Here is a 24,297-nt window from a genome sequence, read left to right on the forward strand (position 1 = left end):
GAATAAATATTCCTAATACAGTAGGTGGTAGCTGACTGCTCAAGGAATACATATGTCATTTCCACAGATGTGATCTTTACAAATTGTATGTGGGAATCAATTATTGCCCTATTAGACAAAAGGTTGGCACTGCTGGAAATTATGGTTTGAGTATAAGTTGTTTAGTTTTCTTGAGTAGGGAAATAAGTTGCCTGCCTTGCAGCACAATCCTAAGTGTGTTTCTTTAGAAGTGTGACTAGCTGAGTTCAAAGAGTCTTACACTTGGGTAAGTGTACAAAGAAATCAGGCCACTGGGAACCCTCTGAATTCTGTTCAACTCTCTTCTGCCTGTACTGAACCTTCTCATTTCCTTTCTGTAGCCTTTGCAAGTAAGTGCAGCAAAAATCTCACAAGTTTATATTTACTGTCTCACCTTTGCTACCTTATTCATTGATGGATTGATTTGTGTATGTGTGTCCACAGCATGGTTTGAAAACACATAATGAGTGCCTGGGTGAGGGACTGCCTGGGAATCACAAGTGTATCATCTTGGGTTTCGTGATAGAAGATAGGGGACTATAAATACAAGAAAATAGCATATATATAGTCCACTTTTGTCTCATTTCCGAGATACCCAAGGTGACTAACAACACAGAAATATTAAAGCGTTCAATAACAGCAAGAACAGATATATTTCAACAAATAGAAAAATAAAGGAGGCAAGGAGATAGCAATTCACATGACAGCTGGGGGAAAGGCTTGCTAGAAGAGAGAAGCATCTAAGGGTGGCATCGAGTACTGGAGTAACACCAGCTGAGAGGCTGTAGGAGGTGGTGGAACAATATAAACGCTATCACCATGCATGCAAGTAATGCCAGTAGAACTTCTCAATATGTTGCTGGAATGGCCAAAATAGGGCAGAGTCATGGGTAGGATGTTGGTAGCAGGGAAAAGGCAAACTTAATGTTGGATCCTATGCTCCTACAATTCATGATCACATACCCTTATTACATACCACAACTTTACACCAATGCCAGCCCTATCACAAGTACGGTAATTTCCTTTTGCTTATTTACTACATTTATATCCTACTTTTCCACCAAAGAGATCAAGGCAGAATACTTAGTTTTCTCCGTCACCCATTTTATCCTCACAGCAGTATAAGATGGCTGGTCTGATCTTGGCAGTGGTTATTTGCTTAATATTTTTTGCCAATACGCAAAAATCTCCTTTGGTAGAAACTACTGGGTCGATAGTGTACTCTGTTGAACAATGCAATATGAAAGTGAATATACAGGACTAAAGATTGGGGTTTTTTTTCCAATTGGTATGACTGCTTCAAATTCAACAGTAGCTGACTGATAGCGTAAATGTATGTGATGCAGTAATTGCAAATAATGCCAAAAGCAGCTTAATGGCAAATAGCACTTTGCTAATCAAATGTTGGAAATAAGCTCAAATTTAGTCTCTTTTTTTGAGGGCGGGAGGGAGGAGGAGGTGCATTTGACCATTATTCTAATACTTGTTTAAATAAAAAAAAACCTACTGAAATTGCACCAAGTACTAGTATTATGCTACCATAAGGAACATGGCTTAATTCCTGTGTAATATAAAGTTCCCCTTACTTGTGAAGCGATCCTTATGTAATGACCAGGAAGTGGGGCTCCACAACTGGTGTTGGATGCACCACCAGTCCCATGAGTGAACATTTGTTTGTGTCTAGGTCTTTACATGATCAATAGTTCCAGTTGTATAGTGGCCTGGTAGTGTTAAAACCTAAATCCGGATAGCAGCTCATGTATAGGCTTACTTCCTTCAGACATCCACCCCAATGTGTGAACATCTGTGAGGGCCAGTATTGTGTCTAATGCCTTCATCAGCAGAACAGCCCTTCTCCCCGATCACTGCGTGAGCAAGCCATCACACCCAAAACATGTGAAGGGAGCTTCAGAGATCATAACATCTCAAGGCTAAACTAGGTGTCCATAATTAGGATCTCTTATGGTTGGAAAAAACAACACAAATGTTAATTAGAAGGGGAAATGACATGTGTAGTTTCTGTACCTGTCTTTTCTCCTTTCAGAGCTAATTGCAACTTTGGGGATGGTGATTTAGATTGGGGAAAGACTAAGCAAGGGAGGGAAGGATTGAAACTCTCAACAAAATAGCTACTTTTCCTGTCTTCAAAAGCCGCCTTGTTACCTCAGGCATTACCTCTCGTTTGGCCCTTCAACTCAAAATATATTGGAGATAGGAAACATTCACATAACTATGATGATGATGATTATATATTGCTTCAGATGCACAAAGTCGCTTTTAAGGTTGAGTTTTGACTATGTGGGGGATGCGGGTGGTGCTGTGGGTTAAACCACAGAGCCTAGGACTTGCCGATCAGAAGGTCGGCGGTTCGAATCCTCGCAACGGGGTGAGCTCCCGTTGCTCAGTCCCAGCTCCTGCCAACCTAGCAGTTCGAAAGCACGTCAAAGTGCAAGTAGATAAATAGGAATTGCTCCGGCAGGAAGGTAAACGGCGTTTCCGTGTGCTGCTCTGGTTCGCCAGAAGTGGCTTAGTCATGCTGGCCACATGACTTGGATGCTGTACGCCAGCTCCCTCGGCCAATAAACCGAGATGAGCGCCACAACCCCAGAGTCGGTCACGATTGGACCTAATGGTCAGGGGTCCCTTTACTCTTTACCTTTACTTTGACTATGTGGGTGGGCTCCTAGCCAATAAGAACATAAGAAGTAGAACCCTGTTGGATCAGATCAAAGGCCCATTTAGCCCAGCATCCTGTTCTCACAGGGGTCAACTGGATGCCTTTGTGGGGCCAGAAAACAGGACCTGAGAGACTTGAAAGCAGCACTATGCCCCTATGCTATTTCCGGCAATTGATATGCAGAGGTATACTTTCTCTGATGGTGGAGGCATTAGTGTTTCCCAGACTTGGGTCTCCAGCTGTTTTTGGACAACAACTCCCATCATCCCTAGCTAGCAGGACCAGTGGCCAGGGACCATGGAAACTGTAGTCCAACAACAGCTGGAGATTCAAATTTGGGAAACATTGAGAGAGAACATGGCTGTCATGACTTGAAGACAGGGGAGAAATGAACATACCACAGTGTACCTTTTCTATGCCATGTTTATGAATTCAGATTAAATAAAAACACAGTGAAGGGAGGGTTTGAAATAATATGGAATGATCCATTTGAATCTTTTATCCCATGCTTTTAAAAAATGAGTGTTTAACTGATAGCGTATGTTGAGATCGAACTCCTGTAAATCGTACCTGGCGGTAAAGCCCAATGAACACAGGATGATTTGCTTCTGACAATAAGAAAATATTTCTGTTCACTAATATTTTAAATATATTTATTAACATGTAATTTATTATATGTTGCTCTGATTTAACCAGTATTTATAAACTACCCTGAAAGCATTGATGAAGGTTAGTGTAGAAATGTCTTAAATAAATAAAATAAGCATGCAAAACACAGCAGAGTAAAAGTGCAAATCACTTCAGAATCTTTATTGTGTTGTTGGCCCTCCAAGTAGTCAGGTGTAGCAGAGAATAGAAGCATTATTTGCCAAAAGTCACAGGTGAGCTGCTTCAGTCATAAACTGAGATTAATTAAAAATGAGACAAAATAATAATTAAAAATGAGAAAGCTTTAGGACTGGGTGTGGGCCTCTGATTAATGTTTAGTTTGCCTGTCCTCTGCAATAGGAAACGGATGAGTCAGTTTGGTTAGCAGTTTTTGTCAAATTGTCAAGTGTCCGAGACTGATTCCATATATGCTTTCCTGCATTGGTATCTGTAACCCACTTGTTTAAATTTCAGCTGATTTATTTCAATTCTTATCCTGCTGACTGACATCAGTGCAACAGAATGGACTGAAACCCCCAGTGCTTATTTTAATGCATGCATTGCAATGCACTAATTTAAAGAATACCAAGATAGTGGCTTTGTGAAGCTGCAGATATCCTAAGCTTCGAAAGAGTCTAGGGAATGATCCGGCAGGATGATGATTAAAAATTATAATAATAATTTATACCCAGCCTTTCCCCCTGCAGCTTCCAAGGCAGCTTATAGATGAAAATAAGAACCAATATAAAATCTATTAGAACTACATAGCACAATCTTATTGGGCCTATGTACATGTTTGCAAACTGGAGAAACTGTCATAGCAGTGCGCACACTCAGCTACAACCAAAGTTTTTTTTTTTTTACTGGCTACAACCAAAAGTTTTTTTCAAGTCCAATTTCTGGGGGAACAGCGCAGCAGGGTGATCCAGTGGGCATTTGGGGAAGCCCCTAAAGGTGTATGTGTGCCTGCAGGTGCCAAATTGGCAGCCTGTGGCATAGCTTCAGTATCTGTCTATGAGGTCTTCTCAGGGCTTAGCTCTGGAATCTGTATCAGAATTTAATCCTGGAAATATTTACTAAAGAGGGTAGCAGTGAACATGTACAGTAGCCCTTGGTCACTGAGGAGCAGGAGCTCTTACCACTTACCTTGGATTAAGGAGGATAGTTCCCATGTCATGACCTCCAAGTAGAACTTAGCCTCAGTTTTTGGACTTGAGATCTGTTTGCTTGCTTATTAAAGCATATTGAACCAGCCATATATGCAGTACTTCTGGTACCTTGATCATACATTGTCACGCAGATGACACAGATGTAGATAAATATAGCTCTGTGCTTGTTAGAATCTATTTCTAATGAAAGTTAGGGATTCCATGTGAGATACTGCGCCTAACCACTGTTAAAAGAGGTTTGATATTTGCCATCCATTACCTTAAGATCGACTCCCATATTGATTCCCTCTGCCACCTTCATTTCACTGCTCTGTGAGGATCATAGAATTGTATAGTTGGAAGGTTCCAAGAGTCATCTATTCCAACCCCCTGCAATGCAGAATAAGCACTAAAATATACTGGGGAGCCCTTGGGATACCACAGGAGAGATTGCATGGCAACTAGCTTGGGTTCTTGAGTATTGTTTCTGTTACCAAGATGCCTTTGTCAATTCTTCCCTTCTCTTATTTTATAAATCATAAGTGCAATGTGGAACTTGTGGAATTGTATAGGAAGAGTTGGAGGAAAATGACTCTGTGATGGTACTTCCATATATGAGCACCTTGAGCAGGTGGATAGTTCTGATAGGAGAAGCTGCTACCTGTATGGACATGCTTTGTGGTTCTACGGCCTTCTCTAAATGATCTTTACACTGAAAGATGGCTCCAGTCGATCAGGTTATGTATTTTAGTCTCAAAGCAAGCTTTTATTATCTGATGAGCAATAGTGAATAACACTTTATGTTCAGTAAACTGTGAGAAACAGGATTGTCATCTGTAATGGCTTTCCTGTTCTGGAAGTGGCTAGTTTGTGTCATGGATAAAGTTAGCATTGGCCCCATAATATCATCTAAAAAATAATTAGTAGATTACTTCCCTTTCAGGTTTTTAGGCCCTGTAATTCGTATTGGAAATGAAATTCAGGGAGAATAATGCATTGCTTATGTATATATTAGAGCTCAACTATGATTAAGTGGCTACTATAGCTAATATAAATGTGTTTCCTTCAAAAGCAGTAAGCTTCCTGTTCTCTAAAGGAACAAGAGTTTGAAAGAACAGGTGAGTGTGTGTGTGTCTGAAAACATGTGCTTTCAAATTCCAGTACAACAAAAGTTGGCAGGTATAAAGCTCTGTCCATCATTGTAGGAAGTTCCCCTTTTAAAAACATTGCACTATAAAATGCACATAGTTACAGCTCGCCCCAACCCTTTTTGAAATAAATAGTGATTATGTATTTACTGCAGTGAAGACAGCAGTCTCTGAAGAGATGTGTGGAGGTGGGGAAAATGTAATTCAGGGATTGGTTCCTTTCCACCACTCTTTTAAAAAAGTAACTTTTTTTGTTCTCTTTGTCTTGTCAGTTACATGTGAATAAACACAGTTAAAAAGTATAAAATATATTTACCTTGTTGCTTCCGATTAATCTGAATTCTAAATAATAAAAAACAATAAAAACAGCAATGCTTGGGTTGAGTTGAGGCAACTGCAGTTCAGAATCCAAATTGGCCCTAAGTGCTTCCCATTGGATCTTCAACATAGGGTGCTTTATCCCTAGAGAGCCACATTTTCCATCTGCTACATCCCTCAGCCAGTTTAGACCCAAGCAGAGGGCTTTTAAACCCTTACCTCTGCTATGCAGAAAGCAAGAAGAACCATAGCAAAGTCTCCCAGAGCTGCTCACTTTGTCAACAACCCAGCATTCAGGAAACAGCAGTGATCCACTGAGGCAACCTACAAAAGTTACTATCCTATAAGAATCTTAATATCTTGCATTTTCATGCTAGCTGCAGATGAAAAGAACCCGCACCCCGTGTCCATCAATGAAATGGAGAATATTAACATCTTAGCAGGCTAGTCAATTCCCACCTACTATGTTGACCGGTAGAGGAAGGATGCAGTTCAGGGATGGGCTTGCCTTCGTTTGGAGCTGTGTTTCCTAAACTTGGTTTTCCAGCTGTTTTCAGACTGTAGTTCCCATCATCCCTGACCACTGATCTTTCTAGCTAGGGATGATGGGAGTTGTAGTCCAAAAACAGCTGGAGACCCAAGTCTGGGAAACACTGGTTTAAAGAAAAGACGAGTAAGAGGTAACTTGATAGGCATGTATAAAATTATGCACAGTATGGAGAAAGTGGGTAGAGAGGTTTTTCTCCCGCTCTCATGACAGCAGAACTTGAGGACATTCACTGAAGGGAGGTGTTGGAAGATTTGGGAAAGAACTTCTTCGCAAAATGGATATTTAAACTATGCAGTTCACTTCTACAAGAGGCAGTGAAGGCCACCGACATTGGGTGGCATTAAAAGGGGATTGGGGAAATTCGTGTAGGACAGAACTAAAGTGGTACCTCAGGTTACACACGCTTCAGGTTACATATGCTTCAGGTTACAGACTTGGCTAACCCAGAAATAGTGCTTCAGGTTAAGAACTTTGCTTCAGGATGAGAACAGAAATTGTGCTCCGGTGGCGTGGCGGCAGCGGGAGGCCCTATTAGCTAAAGTGGTGCTTCAGGTTAAGAACAGTTTCAGGTTAAGTACGGACCTCCGGAACGAATTAAGTACTTAACCCGAGGTACCACTGTATTAAGAATACCAGTTACTGAAAACCACAGGAGGAGATAGTGTTGTTGCACTCAGGTCCTGCTTGGTCTGGTTGGTCACTGATAGAGCAGGATGCCGGATTTTGATGAGGTACTGGGCTGATCCAGCTGGCTTTCCTGACTTTATTTTGCCTGTCTGAAGACAGACAAATGGATAGGGCCCCTCCTTCCCTTCCAGCCCAGTCATTTGATTGCAAGGAATTCCTTGTCACCTATGGCAACCAGGCAAATTGTTAAATGCTGAGCTGAGCTGCTTAAAGCCTGTGTTGGCCGTGGAGGAGAAGGGACAAAAGATTCTGTGATGTCTCATGTCGGGAAGGACAGTTTTTCTGGTCCAAGTTGTTCATCTCTTGCCTAGTTCAGAAATATGGCTGGTAGCTAGTACTTCAAAACCTTCCCCATTCAGAATACAAGTAAAGAATGGGTGGTTGTGCACTTAGGGGAAACAATAATGTATATGCTACACTGAACTTGAGTTACAGATAATGTGTGACATATTGAGCTTAGCATTGTACAGGAATGGAACTTTTCTGAGGCACAGCTTTGTAAAACGTTTTGGGATTGGGATGTATTGGGGGGGGGATGGGAAATTAAATGGCTGAGAAAAGTAATTTATTTGTAAGATTTATAGTTTTTATTACACTGAGTGCAATCTGCATATTCAGCAAAGTAGAAAATACAAAAAGAAATATTACTTTCTGCTTCCCGGGAGCTCATATTTAAAATACTGGCTTGGAATACCGGCTGACAAAAAGATATATTTATCTGTTTATTTTTATTGATTAGAACCTGTGATTATCGAGAATGAGCACACAATTGGCAGCCATAAGGTATGTGTTTTGGGACTTACCTTCGGAGAGAAGTGGTGCACATTAATTAGCCATTCTGCTTTATTTCCCTCTCCCCACACCAGCTGCACAAAGGAAAATATTTATTCCCAACAATCCATTCCCAGTCAGACTACTGGCTAGCTTGACCCTTCCCCTCCAAGCAATGTTCCCAAGCACATCAGCTGGGAATTGTAGGGTACAGTGGTACCTCAGGTTAAGAACTTAATTCGTTCCGGAGGTCCGTACTTAACCTGAAACTGTTCTTAACCTGAAGCACCACTTTACCTAATGGGGCCTCCGGCTGCTTCCGGGCTGCTGGAGCATGATTTCTGTTCTCATCCTGAAGCAAAGTTATTAACCCGAGGTACTATTTCTGGGTTAGCGGACTGAAGCGTCTGTAACCTGAAGTACAACTGTACTGTCTTCCTATCTTTGAAATCTCTTATGGGGCTGCTGTCAGAGAGGGAGAGAAAGAGAGAGAGAGTGCAGAGGTTGCAGGGAGATAGAGCGATGGTCTGTCTCATTCAGCATTATCTACTGCCAGTGGCTTCCAAGGTTTCAGACAGTGCTTGTTCCCAACTCTCTTTTGGAGATGCTGAGATTGAATCTAGAGATGCTGAGATTGAATATGTTGTTCAGATCTCTCCCAATACAGTGGTACCTCTGGTTACGAACGCTTCAGGTTACGAACTCCGCTAACCTGGAAGTAGCTGGTCCTGGTTGCGAACTTTGCCCCAGGATGAGAACGGAAATGGCGCGCTGGAGGACCCATTAGCAAAAGCACGCCTCAGGATAAGAACGGTTTCAGCTTAATTACGGACCTCCAGAACGAATTAAGTTTGTAACCAGAGGTACCCCTGCATGGTAACCTTAACATTGAGGTATGTTTTGGGGGTGATGTTGGGACAGCCAACCTAGTTAGCTGAGAGACTGCGGTAATCAAGGTTCAAGTAATTGAGGCTTGCTTCCATCGCATCTGTTGGCAACAATAAAGTGGAAGTGTAAAACACCATATGGTGGGATGAATTTTGCACGTATCCCTGCACCATATGTTTGTAGTTTGGAAAGGCTTTGTGAGGGGGGGGGAACATGTTACGTTTTACATGAGCATTGACATAAGAATTCTCCAAACCAAACCAGTGCAATTTATTTAATTAAAACCCAGATTGTTTTGATGAAGACTAGGCAAGAGATAAAATGTATGTTGCATCCCACACTGGAACTCTTGCACAAACGCTAAACTGATTGAAAGGTTGTCACGAAACTTCTGGAAGGCTCCATTTACAGTGATGCGAGCAGAGCACACACCCAGGCTTTGTACAGGATTGTTGACTGATCTCTCAAAACTGGTTTTCAAGTTTTCACCACTTTCTCACTCTGTTAACCCCTGCGTGTTTGTTACTCATGCTACGGAAAGGAGTGTGGCAAACGTGAAGGGAAGCCCTCATTTTGGTGCCTTTTGTTCGTTGCACTTCATAATCATATGGCCTGGGTTTTGGTTCAACCGTCTTTGTGCATTTAGCCGAAATGTCTGCCATTTTGTTGCTTTTAATTAATAAGGCAGCTATGAAACAGAGCTGTACCACAGCAAGAGCTGTCATGTGCCCGTCCTCTTTCCCATGCTGTGGAAGATTACGTGCATGGGGGAAGTGAAGGAAGCAAACTTGTGGGGACGTTTGGAAGCTGATTAAGAGCAGGCTGCTTGTAAAACGGGATTGCACATGTTAGTAGTAAAGGCCTAGCAGCACTTTGTAGACATTGAAATACAATTAAGCATCCTTAGTTTGAAACACAGATACAAATTCTAGACCTCACGCACACCCTCACCATAACAAGACTGTGGCTAAAATAAAAGCATATCTGCATTCTATTAGCGTCACTCAGAATTGGGCCATATGTAAAGGCTTGTGCGAGATCTCTGTGTGAGATTTTTACTTTTTTGTTCTTACGTAGACTTTTGGGGAAGTATCCCACACAATACCCCAGATGCCCACATTTCACAAAATGGGATGTTGTGCTCCCTATACAACTGGAGCAATTATTAGGGCAGTTACAGTATTCTCCTTGACTACCCTCTTCAGTTTATTTTTATTTTTTAGGCCTCTGTAGAGTAAAACTCCAGGCATCAGTGTGGCGGCATGTACTGCATAGCTCACAAATTTTGGAACCAATATTAGATTGGTGCTGTGTGAAAATGGCATGGCTCCTTGCACTCAGGTATAATAGAATAGCACAGGGCCACATCTTTGTACATAAGCTTTCACAGGCCTGCTGAGATCTCGTTTATTGGCATTGTATTGAAAATTGGCCTTAAAATGTTTAAAATAAATAAAATGTTCAGATTTCCAGTTTTCATTAATGGATGAAAACACCATGGATTGTATCTAGTGATTGTACAGCAGCTTGAACAACCAATATTTCCCTTCTCCTTCTTCCCTGGGTTGATCCCGTTGCACAGGACTGCAATGTGAAGGGGAATTGCCCAAAATTAGGCAGAGGGATCTTGCGCCTTTGGAGGTTCCTCAGCCTGATTTCAGGTGATTCAGTGCTACACAATCTAAACTGTTCAAGAGGAACTACTGACCCTATAGGGCAGCTGCCACCCACTGTGAAACTATTGGATACAACCCCATAGTTTTTTCTGTGTAGCAACTCAAATGTTGAATCAACATTGGATAATCAAAACAATGTTGGAGGTTTAGTGCCAGAAGGGCCCAGAATTTCCCAGATCTGCAGGAAACCTGTAGAATTTAATGTTTGTGGAAGAAGATTATTTTAATAATAAAATAAAATAAGACTGTTTTTTTGGCGGAACAGGCTGTCGAGGGAAATACACAAGCATAAACATAAACATACACTCAAGAATATATGAATATATTGTGAATTACTTGGAAATACAGCATGTATTTTAATACCTAATCTCACAATCTTAAACATAAAATATGCATTCTTTTGCATGCTCTTACTCTACATACATACTAATCCACACAAAGGTATTTTTGTAGCACTAAGATTTTATCAATATGTGTTTAGGCTATTTTGCATTATTCATAAAAGGCAAAGCCGCAGATGAATAATAAATGTTGTCGCCAGTCCTTTTGTAATGCTTTATGAATTCATTCCTTTAAAAAATATTTGGTGACTTTACTTGAATATTTTTGCTTGTATGTTTGTAATAATGGTCTCCATTTTTCGGGGCAGGAGCTACTTAGTGGATTCTGAAGCATTCTGAAGATGTCAAGCTTTTTAGTTGCAGTTTGTCATTTTTGGTATCGCTATCTAACTTACCTATCTGATATAATCTCCTTGCAATGGGATGCACTGTTCAGGTGTCAATGAGTAGAATATCAAGTGAAAGAGGATGTTGAGCAATCTCACATACAGTATTACAGAAATCTGAGCGTGCTCTAAGACAGCGTCGCTTTATTCGCCTATTGAGTAGCTGCAACTTCTAGGCTTATTCATGAACGTCATACCTCAACATTCCTCAAAGAACTAATTGCTGCTCCTTGAGTTCCAATGAGTGATGTGATATTATTTTTTACTTGAGTATGATGCAATAAGAAGAAAATTAATTGCTTGAATCGTTTTAATAAAATTAGCCAGAGTTTTGTGTGGCATTTGAAAGTGGGACATAACTCCAGATGAGTGTGGGGGCTATAAGTTAACATTGATTGGCTCATCACCATTCAGGATGGTGTGATTTAACCTCAACCAACAGGTGTGTGATTGACTGGCCCTGCATTTAGTTGCTATCTTGCCTCATCTTTTTCTGGGTTCTTCTCATCTTCTTAACTAAATCAGCTGAATAATCCGTAAACCGAGTCTTTATATCTGCAGGACATTCAAAGCTTATTTTTTTACACAGGTAGCAACATTACTTCAAAGGAGGTTATGTTTTAGCCAGTGCACATAACACATAACTTGAAGGCCTTTTCAAGACTTGTTTCTGCCAGGAAAGTATAGTAGATGCTTTGCTTCTAAGATGTGGTTTAAGAAAACAAAATAACTTCTGGATTTTATCAGTCCAATGGATCCACTCCACAGCATTGTAAAGGTCAGAATTGGAAGGAAGGTGGCATTGGTGAATGAGACTGGGACACTGGTGGGGAAAAAGAGGACCAAGATTCTTAATCTAATATAATTCAACATAATTATGAATGAGACTATGGAGAAAATGAAAGCTCTTGATCCACCATGGCCACAAATGGTTTCTTCCAGTGATCCAAATGACTTTCTTCAAGTGATTAAATTGATTTTTAAATGGTTTTTTCTTATGTGAGTGTTTTTCCCCCTTTTGTGTTCTAATTAGTGATTAATGATTTCTGTTTGAGTGTTCTGTATTTGTTGCTACTTTCCATTTGATGATTATGTACTTTGTAGTGGCTTAGTAGTATTTAGATGAAAACATATTTGAGTTTCACAAACACCCAAGTCTGGAAACATTGTTATGTGTTTTATTAAACTTGGCAGATTCTCAGGCTTTAAATCAAATTATGAATATGAATGGTAGAGGCTGATGGGAGGAATGTGGCATTGCCCCATCATACAGCCCCCTACACTCTACAGTGAAGTCCAACAAAACATAAGAAAACATCTGTCAAGAACTAATTTGAAAATATTAGGAAGTTCAGTTGTAACATACATTGAAATCAATGTAGGGGGTAGGCAGAAACAAAATGTAATCTGCTCCTCTCAACATCTTGGTTATAAGCAATGACTTCACTAGAATGTAGATGCATTCTTTGGGGGAAAACAATTTTGTGGACTGCACCTCTACAATGCTTGCATTAGCTTAATGGTCTGATCCTTGGAGTACTGCACTGGCATTTAAATGTACGGTTAGCATTTCTCCCCTGCATGAGCCCTTCTAGTCTCAAGAGATGGACAGAGCATCCTCTTTGGCAGTTCTCTTGAGAAAGAGTCAACTGGTGGAGTTTTCTGTGCTTGTCTTTCCTTTCCTCCTCCACATGCAGCTGCTGGGTGACCTTGGGCTAGTCATACTTCTTTGAAGTCTCTCAGCCCCTCTCACCTCACAGAGTGTTTGTTGTGGGGAAGGAAGGGAAAGGAGATTGTTAGCGGCTTTGAAACTCCTTCGGGTAGTGATAAAGCGGGATATCAAATCCAAACTACTATTCCTCCTCCTCCTCCTCCTCCTCCTCCTCCTCCTCTTCTTCTTCTTCTTCTTCTTCTTCTTCTGTAGATCAGCTTCAGCTTCTGTTGTTGCTAATCTTTTGATTGTATTTTTTAGTGATTTTTTAAAAAAGTGAACCACAGTTAACAGAGAATAAGAAATGGAAAATGGATGAGATAGTTCCTCGACTATCTGCTGGTGTTGGAGGGAGCTGGCTTTGGAATTACTTGGAGCTCTTCAGCAGCAGAACACAAAAGTAATTCATCCTTGGATTAAAATTAAAGGGTACTTACATTCAGAGTAGATTCACTGAAATCAGTAACTAAAATAATTTTAATGGGTCTACTCTTTGTAGGATTTAGTTGTGTGCTGCTATAAATATTTTACCACTGATGGGTAATGGTCTAAAAACAACTATTTCACAAACAATGCTTTGACGATTTTGGGAGCAGTCTCCCAACATAAGCGGACTACTACAAAACAAGGTTTTGGGGCAAACATATGCCAGTTGAGGTAGCATATCTGTCTGCCTGGGTGCAAACAATGTGGGAGAGTGTGTTGTCATTATGCCCTTCTACTTGGCTTCCCAGAGGCACTTTGCTGGCTTCTGTTGGAAACGAGAGGATGGACAAAATGGATGCTTAATCTGATTCAACAAAGCACATATTGTTTAAAAACATCCATACTGTACTTAATCCTTACAGTATTAGCAGCCTTAGATCCACTTCTTTCTTTACAAACCAATCTTTTCTGTGAATCCTTTGGCTTAACTCCTGAGTTTCTATTTATACAAGCCCAAATATATCTAAGTTGAGGATGGGGCACCAGATACTGCTGGACTCCAACTTACATTAGTCCTAACCAGCTTGGGCCATGGTTAGGGATGGTGGGACTTGGAGTCCAGCAATATCCGGAGGGCCACGGGTTCCTCACCCTTACTCTGACTAAATCAAATGCACATGTTTCCCCGTGGCCTCACCCCCATCATCTTGTTTGTAAAATGCCGTGCACATCGATGACACAGTATACAAAACTGATTATTCATGTAACTCTATATAACTTAACAGCCACCACCGTCTCTTGAACGTTGTAGCATTTCACATAAAATATCTATAAAGCTTAAACATGCCGTGACCAAAGTTCATAACAACTTGGTGTGTGGTTAGTTGTCTGATACTTTTGAATTTTCTGAATGAGCTTTGGTTTTGAAGATTAAAGCCTTATAGGATGAGTTTGGAACTTTAATAGAACGGATGGGGTGCAATAAATATTACAGAACACTGTTAGACGAGAAACCACATGTTTCCTTGAGAAATTAATAAGTTTGGTTGCCATGTGATGTGCCTGATAATGAAATTGGGGAGGGGGAATGTGAGTTTGTGTGATAATGTGGATTCTAAATGCTAGATAATTAATGAGTGTGTTGGCTAGCGTTCATATTCAGCTCTAGCCAGAACACTCCAGTTTCTGAATTGTGTCCAAGTTTTCCTATATATGTGCAGCTTGTGTAGGAAACACACAGTCCACTCTTTTGTTGCTGCTGTCCTCCTACACTTGTGCCTGATAGAGAGTGGCAGCATTTGTGTGTGGGGAAGTAACAACACTTTAGAAATATGGTAGATTTAGGAATGCTGGAGAATTCCATCAGAAATGGAAACTGGATCAGAAATCACAGCAATTTTTGTGTTCATCAGAGGTCTGGAATAGGACTCAATCAAGTGAATACGCATGGTATTTGCTATCATTTTTAAGTTCGTGAACATTATGTAAATAATTACATTATTCTCTGCATTGTTTTTGTTGTTCCATGGAAATTGAATGTGTAATTGATTCTAGAATTATATTTATTAGATAATTAATTACATTCATTTTGGCCATAGCAAAGCCTGAGAAGAAAAACATTTTAGTTTTAGTGGAAGCTGAACTGCCACTTCAGAGAGATTATCCCGCTGCTTCTCAGATGGTTATGGGACATTGTGCAAGACCTGATCTTGGTGATGTAAGCATTCAATTTAAGTTCATATGGGGAGAAGCAGTTCTTTTAGTTATCTGTGTCCCAGTATATGTTAGCCCAGTACTATGCTATCTAGTTGTGTTTCCTGTCCTTGCTTAGGGATCAAGGAATCAACAATATTGTAGTTTGTCAAAAGGCATAATGATACCCGAGTCCACTGCCTTTTAGATTCTTTAAGATTATATTGTTTCATATGAATGCCACTGTGCTGGAACCACATAGAATAATGATTGTGTGACTCTACCCTCTGGCTCATGCATTAGCGTAGGCTTGCATGAGTGCAGGTTGAAGTTATTGAACTACAACTCCCAGTATCCTTAGCCAGTTTCATCTTCAGATTTGCAATCTTGAATAAGTGGCAAAAATAAGGTGCACATCTAGGATGATCAAGAATTATCCTTAGTGAATACTTTTATAAATTAGAAAATTGGAACAGAATTGTTGCTTCTAATTCTGGCAACTGATAGGTCCTTCTTTCTTAAAACACAATATGTGAACTAGGCAGTTGAGTGAAGCTTTCGTTGGTTAGTAATTCTGAAGTCATGCCTTGTAAGGCTGGATTGTTTCATCACAGGACCATAGTTTAGCAATTTAGAATTATTTTAGGAAACAACATAGATCACAAATTACTTTGTAATTGGATAAAAATGAAATATTGCTCATCTCTTGGGCAGGCCAACATATTAGGTATTAAACCCTGAGGGGGTAGAGTGGGTTACAGATACGCTTTTGAACACACACCCTATGTAAAAGAATCTCTGGAAATCTGGAGTAGTCAGTGTGGTGCCGTCTAGATCACAACTCTGATATGGCTATGTTGAGTAGCAATGAGAGAAATTGGTGTCGAAGAACATCTAGAGGGTACATCTGCTATAAGTAAAAACAACAATTCTAGCACATCACTTAGATATGTCTTGAAATATAAATGCTTTTATATAAGATTATGTTCCAGCCCACCTCCCACCTCTGTGGTAGTAATTGTTTTTTTGTAGTGTTTTATTTCTAGGTAGGGAAACTTAGAAATGTGATTCCCTACTTGTAATTTTCCCTACTTGGGCAGACTTTAATGAAGTTTGAAGCAAGAACAAACAAGCGAAGATGAAAAAAACCCACACCTATTGTTTTGTTCTAAATATGGCATTTCATGTGCATTCTTTGACAAAGGCAACAATACAGTTTTCTGTTTAGTGATCGTTTATTACAAATATGTATTTATTAAAACATTTCAACCTCGTTGAACTCAAGTGAGTTAAAACAGACATTGCCAATGTAATGCTAGCATCTTTTCTGATTTTTTTTTAAGGCATTGAAACTATTGACCGCTGCTATTGTTGCAATAGTACATGCCATAGAATAGTCGGTGTGTGAATAAACATTTCCCTTTGTCTGTCCTGAAGCTATTTCATTGAGGGACTCTTACCACTCTGTATCTATTTTCAATTCTGTATCTCCTTTCTCGAGTAGAAAACAAGTCCAATATCCTGTAGTTTTCCACACCAAAAAAATGACGTGGGGGGATGTGTAGGGCTCTCCATTCAGGAGTAGGCAGTGCAGCATACAATTATATGAATTTGAAAGGTTCAGGGAAACTCTTGTGCTACCCTGGATGATTTTTTCCTTTCTAAACTCTTTTGAATCTTTATAAACTCCAGTGCTACTGCATGCATCTTCTTATTTAGGTTTTTTTTTAAAATGTATTATTTGTATTTATTTCCTGAAATTTATACACCACTTTATTGTAAAACAACAGGTCAAAGCAGTTTATTAAACAAAATGAAGCAATAAAATTATCAATAAGAATTAATAAAAATAATTTAAGACTTTCAGAAAGTTAAATGAACAATAGATTGAAAGCTGCCTCCGTTCCCAGTTTTAAACACTGCATGTTTGGGTGAATTCCTGAACATAGTTCCTGAATTTGGGCAGTTTCATCCCAAGAGATACCACCAGGCAACTGTGCTCTGTCTGAATGGATCACTGCTCCTGCTCTCAATCTATGTACTCATTGTTCGCAGAAAGCTGACTTCAGTATGCAAAGCTGGTTTTATACCTATTCAGAACTATGAAACAGAGGTACAGTCTCCAAAAACTGTGGCTGTGTTTTCTTGAGTTAACAAGTAGAATTAAAGTGGTAATACAGTACAAGACTTTTGGCCTTTTGCCCAATATGGCATTGAAGTGCCTTGCATATGAGCACAACTCAGAAAACAGAGCACGGAAGTAAAAGAGACAATGATTCTGGTCTTGCGTCTTGTTGTATCCTTATAACTGCAGTGCCCAGGACAAGATGCAAAACAGCTGTTGCTGTTCATTTACAAGTGGTTTAAAATGGTTCAGATAGCTTCAGAGAGCCAGTGTGGTGTAGTGGTTAAGAGCGGTGGACTCGTAATCTCATAGAATCATAGAGTTGGAAGAGACCACAAGGGCCATTGAGTCCAACCCCCTGCCAAGCAGGAAACACCACCAGAGCACTCCTGACATATGGTTGTCAAGCCTCTGCTTAAAGACCTCCAAAGAAGGAGACTCCACCACACTCCTTGGCAGCAAATTCCACTGTTGAACAGCTCTTACTGTCATGAAGTTCTTCCTAATGTTTAGGTGGAATCTTCTTTCTTGTAGTTTGGATCCATTGCTCCGTGTCCGCTTCTCTGGAGCAGCAGAAAACAACCTTTCTCTCTCCTCTATGTGACATCCTTTTATATATTTGAACATGGCTATCATATCACCCCTTAACCTCCTCTTCTCCAGGCTAAACATGCCCAGCTCCCTTAGCCGTTCCTCATAAGGCATCGTTTCCAGGCCTTGGACCATTTTGGTTGCCCTCCTCTGGACACGTTCCAGTTTGTCAGTGTCCTTCTTGAACTGTGGTGCCCAGAACTGGACACAGTACTCCAGGTGAGGTCTGACCAGAGCAGAATACAGTGGCACTATTACTTTCCTTGGTGAACTGTGTTTGCGTCTAGGCTCTTCCACATGCAGCTGCTGGGTGACCTTGGACTAGTCACACTTCTTTGAAGTCTCTAAGCCCTACTCACCTCACAGAGTATTTGTTGTGGGGGAGGAAGGGAAAGAACAATGTTAGTCGCTTTGAGATTCCTTCGGGTAGTCATAAAGTGGGATATCAAATCCAAACTACTCCTCCTCCTCCTCTTCTTCTTCTTCTTCTTCTTCTTCTTCTTCTTCTTCTTCTACAATTATAGACCTCCAAAGCTGAACCAAAATTTCTGTTTTGTATAGAGAAAAGGTGGCTGCTCTTGGTTCTGGACTCAACACATCAAGAAGCCAGTCCAGGCTTCCTGTGAATCCATGTAGTGGAAGAGATGTGAGTGGTGGGTTTGGACAGATTAAATTCCATGCACAGCCATGAAGCACACTAGGTGGCCTTGAGCACACCACAATCTCTCGGCCTGACACCTCTAATAATAATAATAATAATAATAATAATAATAATAATAAATGTTATTTATAAAATAAATTTATAAAATAATATATAACATTTATAAAATAACTCTTAGGATAGTTATTCAGTTTAATCTTTCAGTGCTGCTTCCAAATTAGAGAGGACCTTACTGACTGTTTAGAGGTTGCCATAGAGCTGGTTGGCTAACGACAAAAGGCTGGCTTTTGTGCTAGTTACGGCAACAGTATGGTAGTAATTTTCCTTGAGGTTTACTCTCGAAGCCTTTCTCTTTGGAAAATAGGGACATTTTGAGGGTCTGGTCTTGTGGTCTGGGCAACTGGGGATCTCCATACACACTGCCCAGGCTTGCACCCCAGAGAGGTTAGTTTGGTGCTGCTAATGCAGCAAAAACAACGCAGGAGGCAGCAGTTACTGAACTCTGCAACCACAGCAGGTGCTGTGATTCTCCAATGCTTTGACTTCATCCCTAGAGGCGCACTCCATTGTCTCTCGAGACAGATGGATGCCAACAATGGTAGCAAAACTTGAAGACACTGCTTTTCATTTTAAAATGTAATTGTAAATTGGAGTACTGTATTATGCAAATCATAAATTTGGTATTAAACATAGTTACTGTGAAGTATCTCTCATCCTTTTTTGGAAGTATTTCTGTTTTTCTGTTTCTACCTCTAAAATATCTCCCTTTGCTTCCAGTGGGAATTATATTTCTCCAAGCAATTATTTAGACCTGTATTTGAAACCTACTCTCTTAAAAGCCTAATTCAGCCATTATTGCGGAAGCTAGGCATCTATTAATTTGTCTAGCTCTCGCAAGCATATGCTTTCTTAATTTGATGTGAATTAATAAGAGATTTATTTTATGAGATCTGTTTGAAGGAGACAACACTATATCTCTGAAGGATTTAAGATGTCTTATTATTTAAAGGATTGGGAATAGTTAATGCTTGGGGAGTTAATTTAAACACAAATGGACAAGGCACAACAGAATGTGCTTTTTTTCCTACAAAGGTTGAAGCACTCTGGTTAAAAAATTTGCATGTCTTTTTAGTTTATAATGGTCTAAGAAGTCTTCAGAAAAAGTTGCTGCAAAATGTCTAGAGTGGTGTTTTAAGGCTTGTTTACTTTGGTGTATATGCATGGTAGGCTGTGGTTTCTGTTGTATGTAAGTTCTTGAATGTAGGATAACGTTGCACAAACTTTTACTCTTCTGTTATCATTTATCAGCTGCTGATACCATTTCTGCTGCTCCATGCATAAACAGAAACCGCAGGACTGCAAATATACTATGCATTTACTCCAGTCTAAACATGAACTTAAGAGTTTCCCCAGACACTGCTTTCCAGGACTCTGCACACCTATTCAAGCACAAAGTGTAATTACTTTCTTAAGGGACACCAGCAAATTGATAAAATAATTAATTACCAGTATTGTAATGATTTTGTACAAATCTGTGGTGTGGTTCCTCTTGTAATACTGTGAGCTCTTAATCACATTGCAGAAAGGATTATACAACATTCATTATGCTCAAAAACATGGCTGACAATGGCAGTCAAAACGGTCAGTGGGCTGGAGCAGCTCCCCTATGAGAAAACATTGTAACATGGGAAGCTGTTTAGTTTAGGGAGGACAGCTAGCAATGTCACAGAAGCATAGAATTGTAAAGTTGGAAGGGACCCCACGGGTCATCCAGTCTAATTCCTGCAATGCAGGACATATGAGATATGTTAAATTATGTAAAGTTATGCATGGTGTGGAGAAAGTGACTAGGGGAAAGTTTTGCTTCCTCTCTCAGAATGCTCAAATTCTGTCTATTGAAGCTGTTTAGCTGGGGAATCTTAATGAGTTCAGTGTCACAAGATTTGATGATAGCCTATAGCTTAGATAGCTTCAAGATGGGATTGGACAAATTTGTGGAAGATGCAAAGCTGTCAGTGGCTACGAGTCATGATGTTTATATGCTGCTTCCGCATTTCATATGTCTCTCAACGGCCAGTTCCTGGGAGACAATAGTGAGAGAGGGCTATTTCTTTAGTGCCCTTCTTATGGGCTTCCTGGTGGCATCTGGTTAGCCACTGTGAGAAACAGGATGCTGGACTAGACATGATTTTGGACTTATGCTCTCATGAGTGACATCTTCACCCAAGTGTTTAAGCCTTCGTTTTAAAAGGAGCTATATTCTGAAGTTAGAGACATCAAAGTAGAGACATCACCTTGCCAACAAAGGTCCGTACAGTAAAAGCTATGGTTTTCCCTGTAGTGATGCATGGAAGTGAGAGCTGGACCATAAAGAAGGCTGATTGCCGAAGAATTGATGCTTTTGAATTATGGTGCTAGAGGAGACTCTTGAGAGTCCCATGGACTGCAAGAGGATCAAACCTATCCATTCTTAAGGAAATCAGCCCTGAGTGCTCACTGGAAGGACAGATCGTGAAGCTGAGGCTCCAGTACTTTGGCCACCTCATGAGAAGAGAAGACTCCCTGGAAAAGACCCTGATGTTGGGAAAGATGGAGGGCACATGGAGAAGGGGACGACAGAGGACGAGATGGTTGGATAGTGTTCTTGAAGCTACCAGCATGAGTTTGACCAAACTGCGGGAGGCAGTGGAAGACAGAAGTGCCTGGCGTGCTCTGGTCCATGGGGTCACGAAGAGTCAGACACAACTAAACGACTAAACAACAAGAACAATATTCTGAAGTTGCCAGCTGCTGGTGCTGCTTCCCACTATACCACTATAATAAAACATAAGCAAAAGTTGTACAGAATACAATGGTGACGTTGCCTGTGTCGTCTGCTGTGCTGGTGTATCTAGTCCTTTCATACCTCCTTCTGGATATTGGGTTATAGCCAGTGCTTGTCCTACTTGGAGTAGACCAATTGAAATGAATAGATGACAAATTTGTCTTCTCTGTTGTCTTCTCAAAGGCACCTTGAAGCATTTTCCTCTTCTTAGTTAAAATTTATGTCTAGCGCAAACTCTGGGTAACTCCTTTGCGTACCACATACGCCTTTAAGACTGTGGTAGCCAAGGAAGTTGAGAGAGCACAACTTGGGCACAGCAGCACGGACAACAAAATGTATGCAGCCCTCACCCCCTTCCCTGTGATTTGACTTTAGGCTCCTAAACCGGGGAGCAAGCAACATGGACGCAGGCAGGGCTGCAAGCCTGATTGCTCTGCAGTCCTCTGTGGCATGGGGTGGTCAACCATGCTGTGCAAGACTCGCCTGAAAAGAGCCCTTAGGAGATATTTAGCCATGGTTCTGCCCACAAAACGGATAAAGCCACAAACCACCTTGCATTATCTCAGTCCATTAAACAGGTGCACTGAGAATGTTGAACATCGGAGCATGTTGTGGCCAGATTACATTTTAGCGTAGGATTCCTAGGCTAGTCAGATCTCAAAGGGCTTTGTGGCTACAGAAGAATTAACCATCTACAGCACGCCAAGAAGAAGAAGAAGAAAAGAAAGCAGTTATGATGTTGAATAGTGGACCATTTGTGTTGTGGCTCCATTACGTCATCAGAGGGTCAGCGAAAAATCTACTCTGGACCCACTGTGAACATTTCACATCTTTGCTAATAGTAATTGATACATCTCTCTGCTGTGAAATTCATCCAATGCTTTTAAAAAGCTCTCTGAGGTAGTGGCCGTCACTGCATCTTATGCTAAGAAATTCAGTGAGTTAAGTGTTGAAGGAAGGAAGCTTTTTTCCTTTGGGTTGAAAACGAATGTTTCATAGGGATGTCTGAGTTTTGGTGGAGGTGGGAGAGTTTTTTTTATTTTTTCTAAAGTAACGTTTAGGGGCCTAGGAGGCTGCAATATACTGAGTCCATCTAAAACAAAATAAAAAAATTCCTTCCAGTAGCACCTTAAAGACCAACTGAGTTAGTTCTAGGTATGAGCTTTCGTGTGTATGCACACTTCTTCAGATACCAAGCTCATACCTAGAACTAACTCAGTTGGTCTTTAAGGTGCTACTGGAAGGAATTTTTTTATTTTGTTTTGACCATGGCAGACCAACACGGCTACCTATCTGAGTCCATCTAGTTCAGGATTGTCTACCATGATTGGCAGAATTCTCAAGGATTTCAGACAGGAGCTTTTCCAAGGCCTATCCAGAGATACCAGGATCTGCTAAAAGAGTCCTTCAGTATAGTTATGTAGAGATGGATGAATTATTTATTTCTTTAATTGCATCCTTTTCCATTTCTCTATTTACCAGGGTTTTGTTTTTTTTAACCACCCTTTACATAGTATAGAAATACATATTTCAACGTGTATTTTCACTCAAAATACATAATTAAATGGGCATTTTATTTCAAGTTAATATTTGAATGCATGTTTTGATAAGTTTAAGATATTTGCAAGATTTTGAGCAGTAAAAAATATGGTGGATAATTAAATTCTGATCTTTGTATTAGTCTGAGAAGTGGGGAATCCCTCTATTTTGTATAGGAACTCACCGTTTTCTTCAAGCATCATAGAGACTGAACTGTTAATGTTGCATCTCATATTCAGATATTCATCTTTTCCCTTTGGTTTTGTGTTTTGAAAGTTTAGAGAAGTTAAAAGTAATTTTTAATTTTTATAAAAAATATTAAACATATCTACATTGTAAGTCTGCAGGAAGTACATACAGTGGTGCCCCGCAAGACGAACGCCTCGCAAGACGGAAAACCCGCTAGACGAACGGGTTTTGGAGGCGCTTTGCAAAACGAATTTCCCTATGGGCTTGCTTCACAAGACGAAATGTCTTGCGAGTTCCTGCGGGTTTTCCCCCCCTTTTCCCCCCTTTTCCTAAGCCACTAAACCCCTTATCAGCTGATCCGCTAAAAGCCGCTAAACTGCTAATAGCGCTAATCCGCTAAGCTGTCAATGGGCTTGCTTCGCAAGACGGAAAAAACGCTATACGAAGAGCCTCACGGAACGGATTAATTTCGTCTTGCGAGGCACCACTGTATAATTTTAGGAGCAGTCATCATAATAGCTACCATATACTAAACCCCACCTCTGTCAGTGGAAAAAGATGCTCTCAGCAAAGCAGATTTCTTAGGGTGGAATTCAGCGTCCCACTTTTGTGAGCATTTTAGCTCGCCAGTCGGAATGATGCCCCTCCCCTGCCCCTTTGTGCTGTTTTGGGTGTTCTCCTAATACACACACTCTGAGCATGTTTCAGAGTGCTTGCCACCTATAATGTTGGGAAGAACTGAACCAGCAAGATGCAAAAATCTGTTTTTATAGATGCCATCTCTCCCCCTGGTTTTGATGGACTTTGGTAGATGGTGATGATTAGGAGGAGGATTGCCTCTAAAATTGCCCTGTGCTGTTCAGTTAAACAACAACAACATGAGCCCCATCTGCAGACTTAGTCTAAAGATGTTTGTTTTATATTTGATAAGTATTAAACTTTTAACATAAGCCAAAAATACAACTTCCCCAAATGTTCGTACATATTTTTCGGTATTTTTGCTTTTAGATACAAACATCTGTCAATAAAAATGTAAGATTGCTGTAAATTAGGTGAACCTAATTAATTATCCAATAAGAAACTGCCATGCATGGAGTGGAGAGACAGCCTGCCAGTCAGTGCTGATTAAATCTCCTCTCATTTTGTGTGGCAGTGTGGGATCCAGCCTAAGCCCTATTTAAATGAGTGCTCGCTATGCCAAAGCTACACTAAAGAAGTATGTGATTAATTGTTTCCTAACCTTGCATATGCTTAATGTAAAAAAAAAAGTTTGTGATCCTCTA

General features: G+C 40.4%; 2 protein-coding genes across 8 annotated transcripts in view; one reads left to right on the forward strand and one right to left on the reverse strand.

The window, feature by feature from the left end:
- AARD (alanine and arginine rich domain containing protein) overlaps positions 1-13,124 on the reverse strand; it is a 603,924-nt gene extending 590,800 nt beyond the window's left edge. Inside the window, exon 1 of the mRNA XM_081874873.1 lies at positions 13,111-13,124. The gene's annotated coding sequence lies outside the window, so the exon portion shown is untranslated. The remainder of the gene's footprint in view (positions 1-13,110) is intronic.
- Positions 1-24,297, forward strand: part of TRPS1 (transcriptional repressor GATA binding 1) — a 236,691-nt gene that overhangs the window by 37,497 nt on the left and 174,897 nt on the right. The gene's annotated exons all lie outside the window — the stretch shown is intronic.

Source organism: Podarcis erhardii, assembly GCF_964252035.2.
Source record: "Podarcis erhardii genome assembly, chromosome: 8".
Lineage (NCBI taxonomy): Eukaryota > Metazoa > Chordata > Lepidosauria > Squamata > Lacertidae > Podarcis > Podarcis erhardii.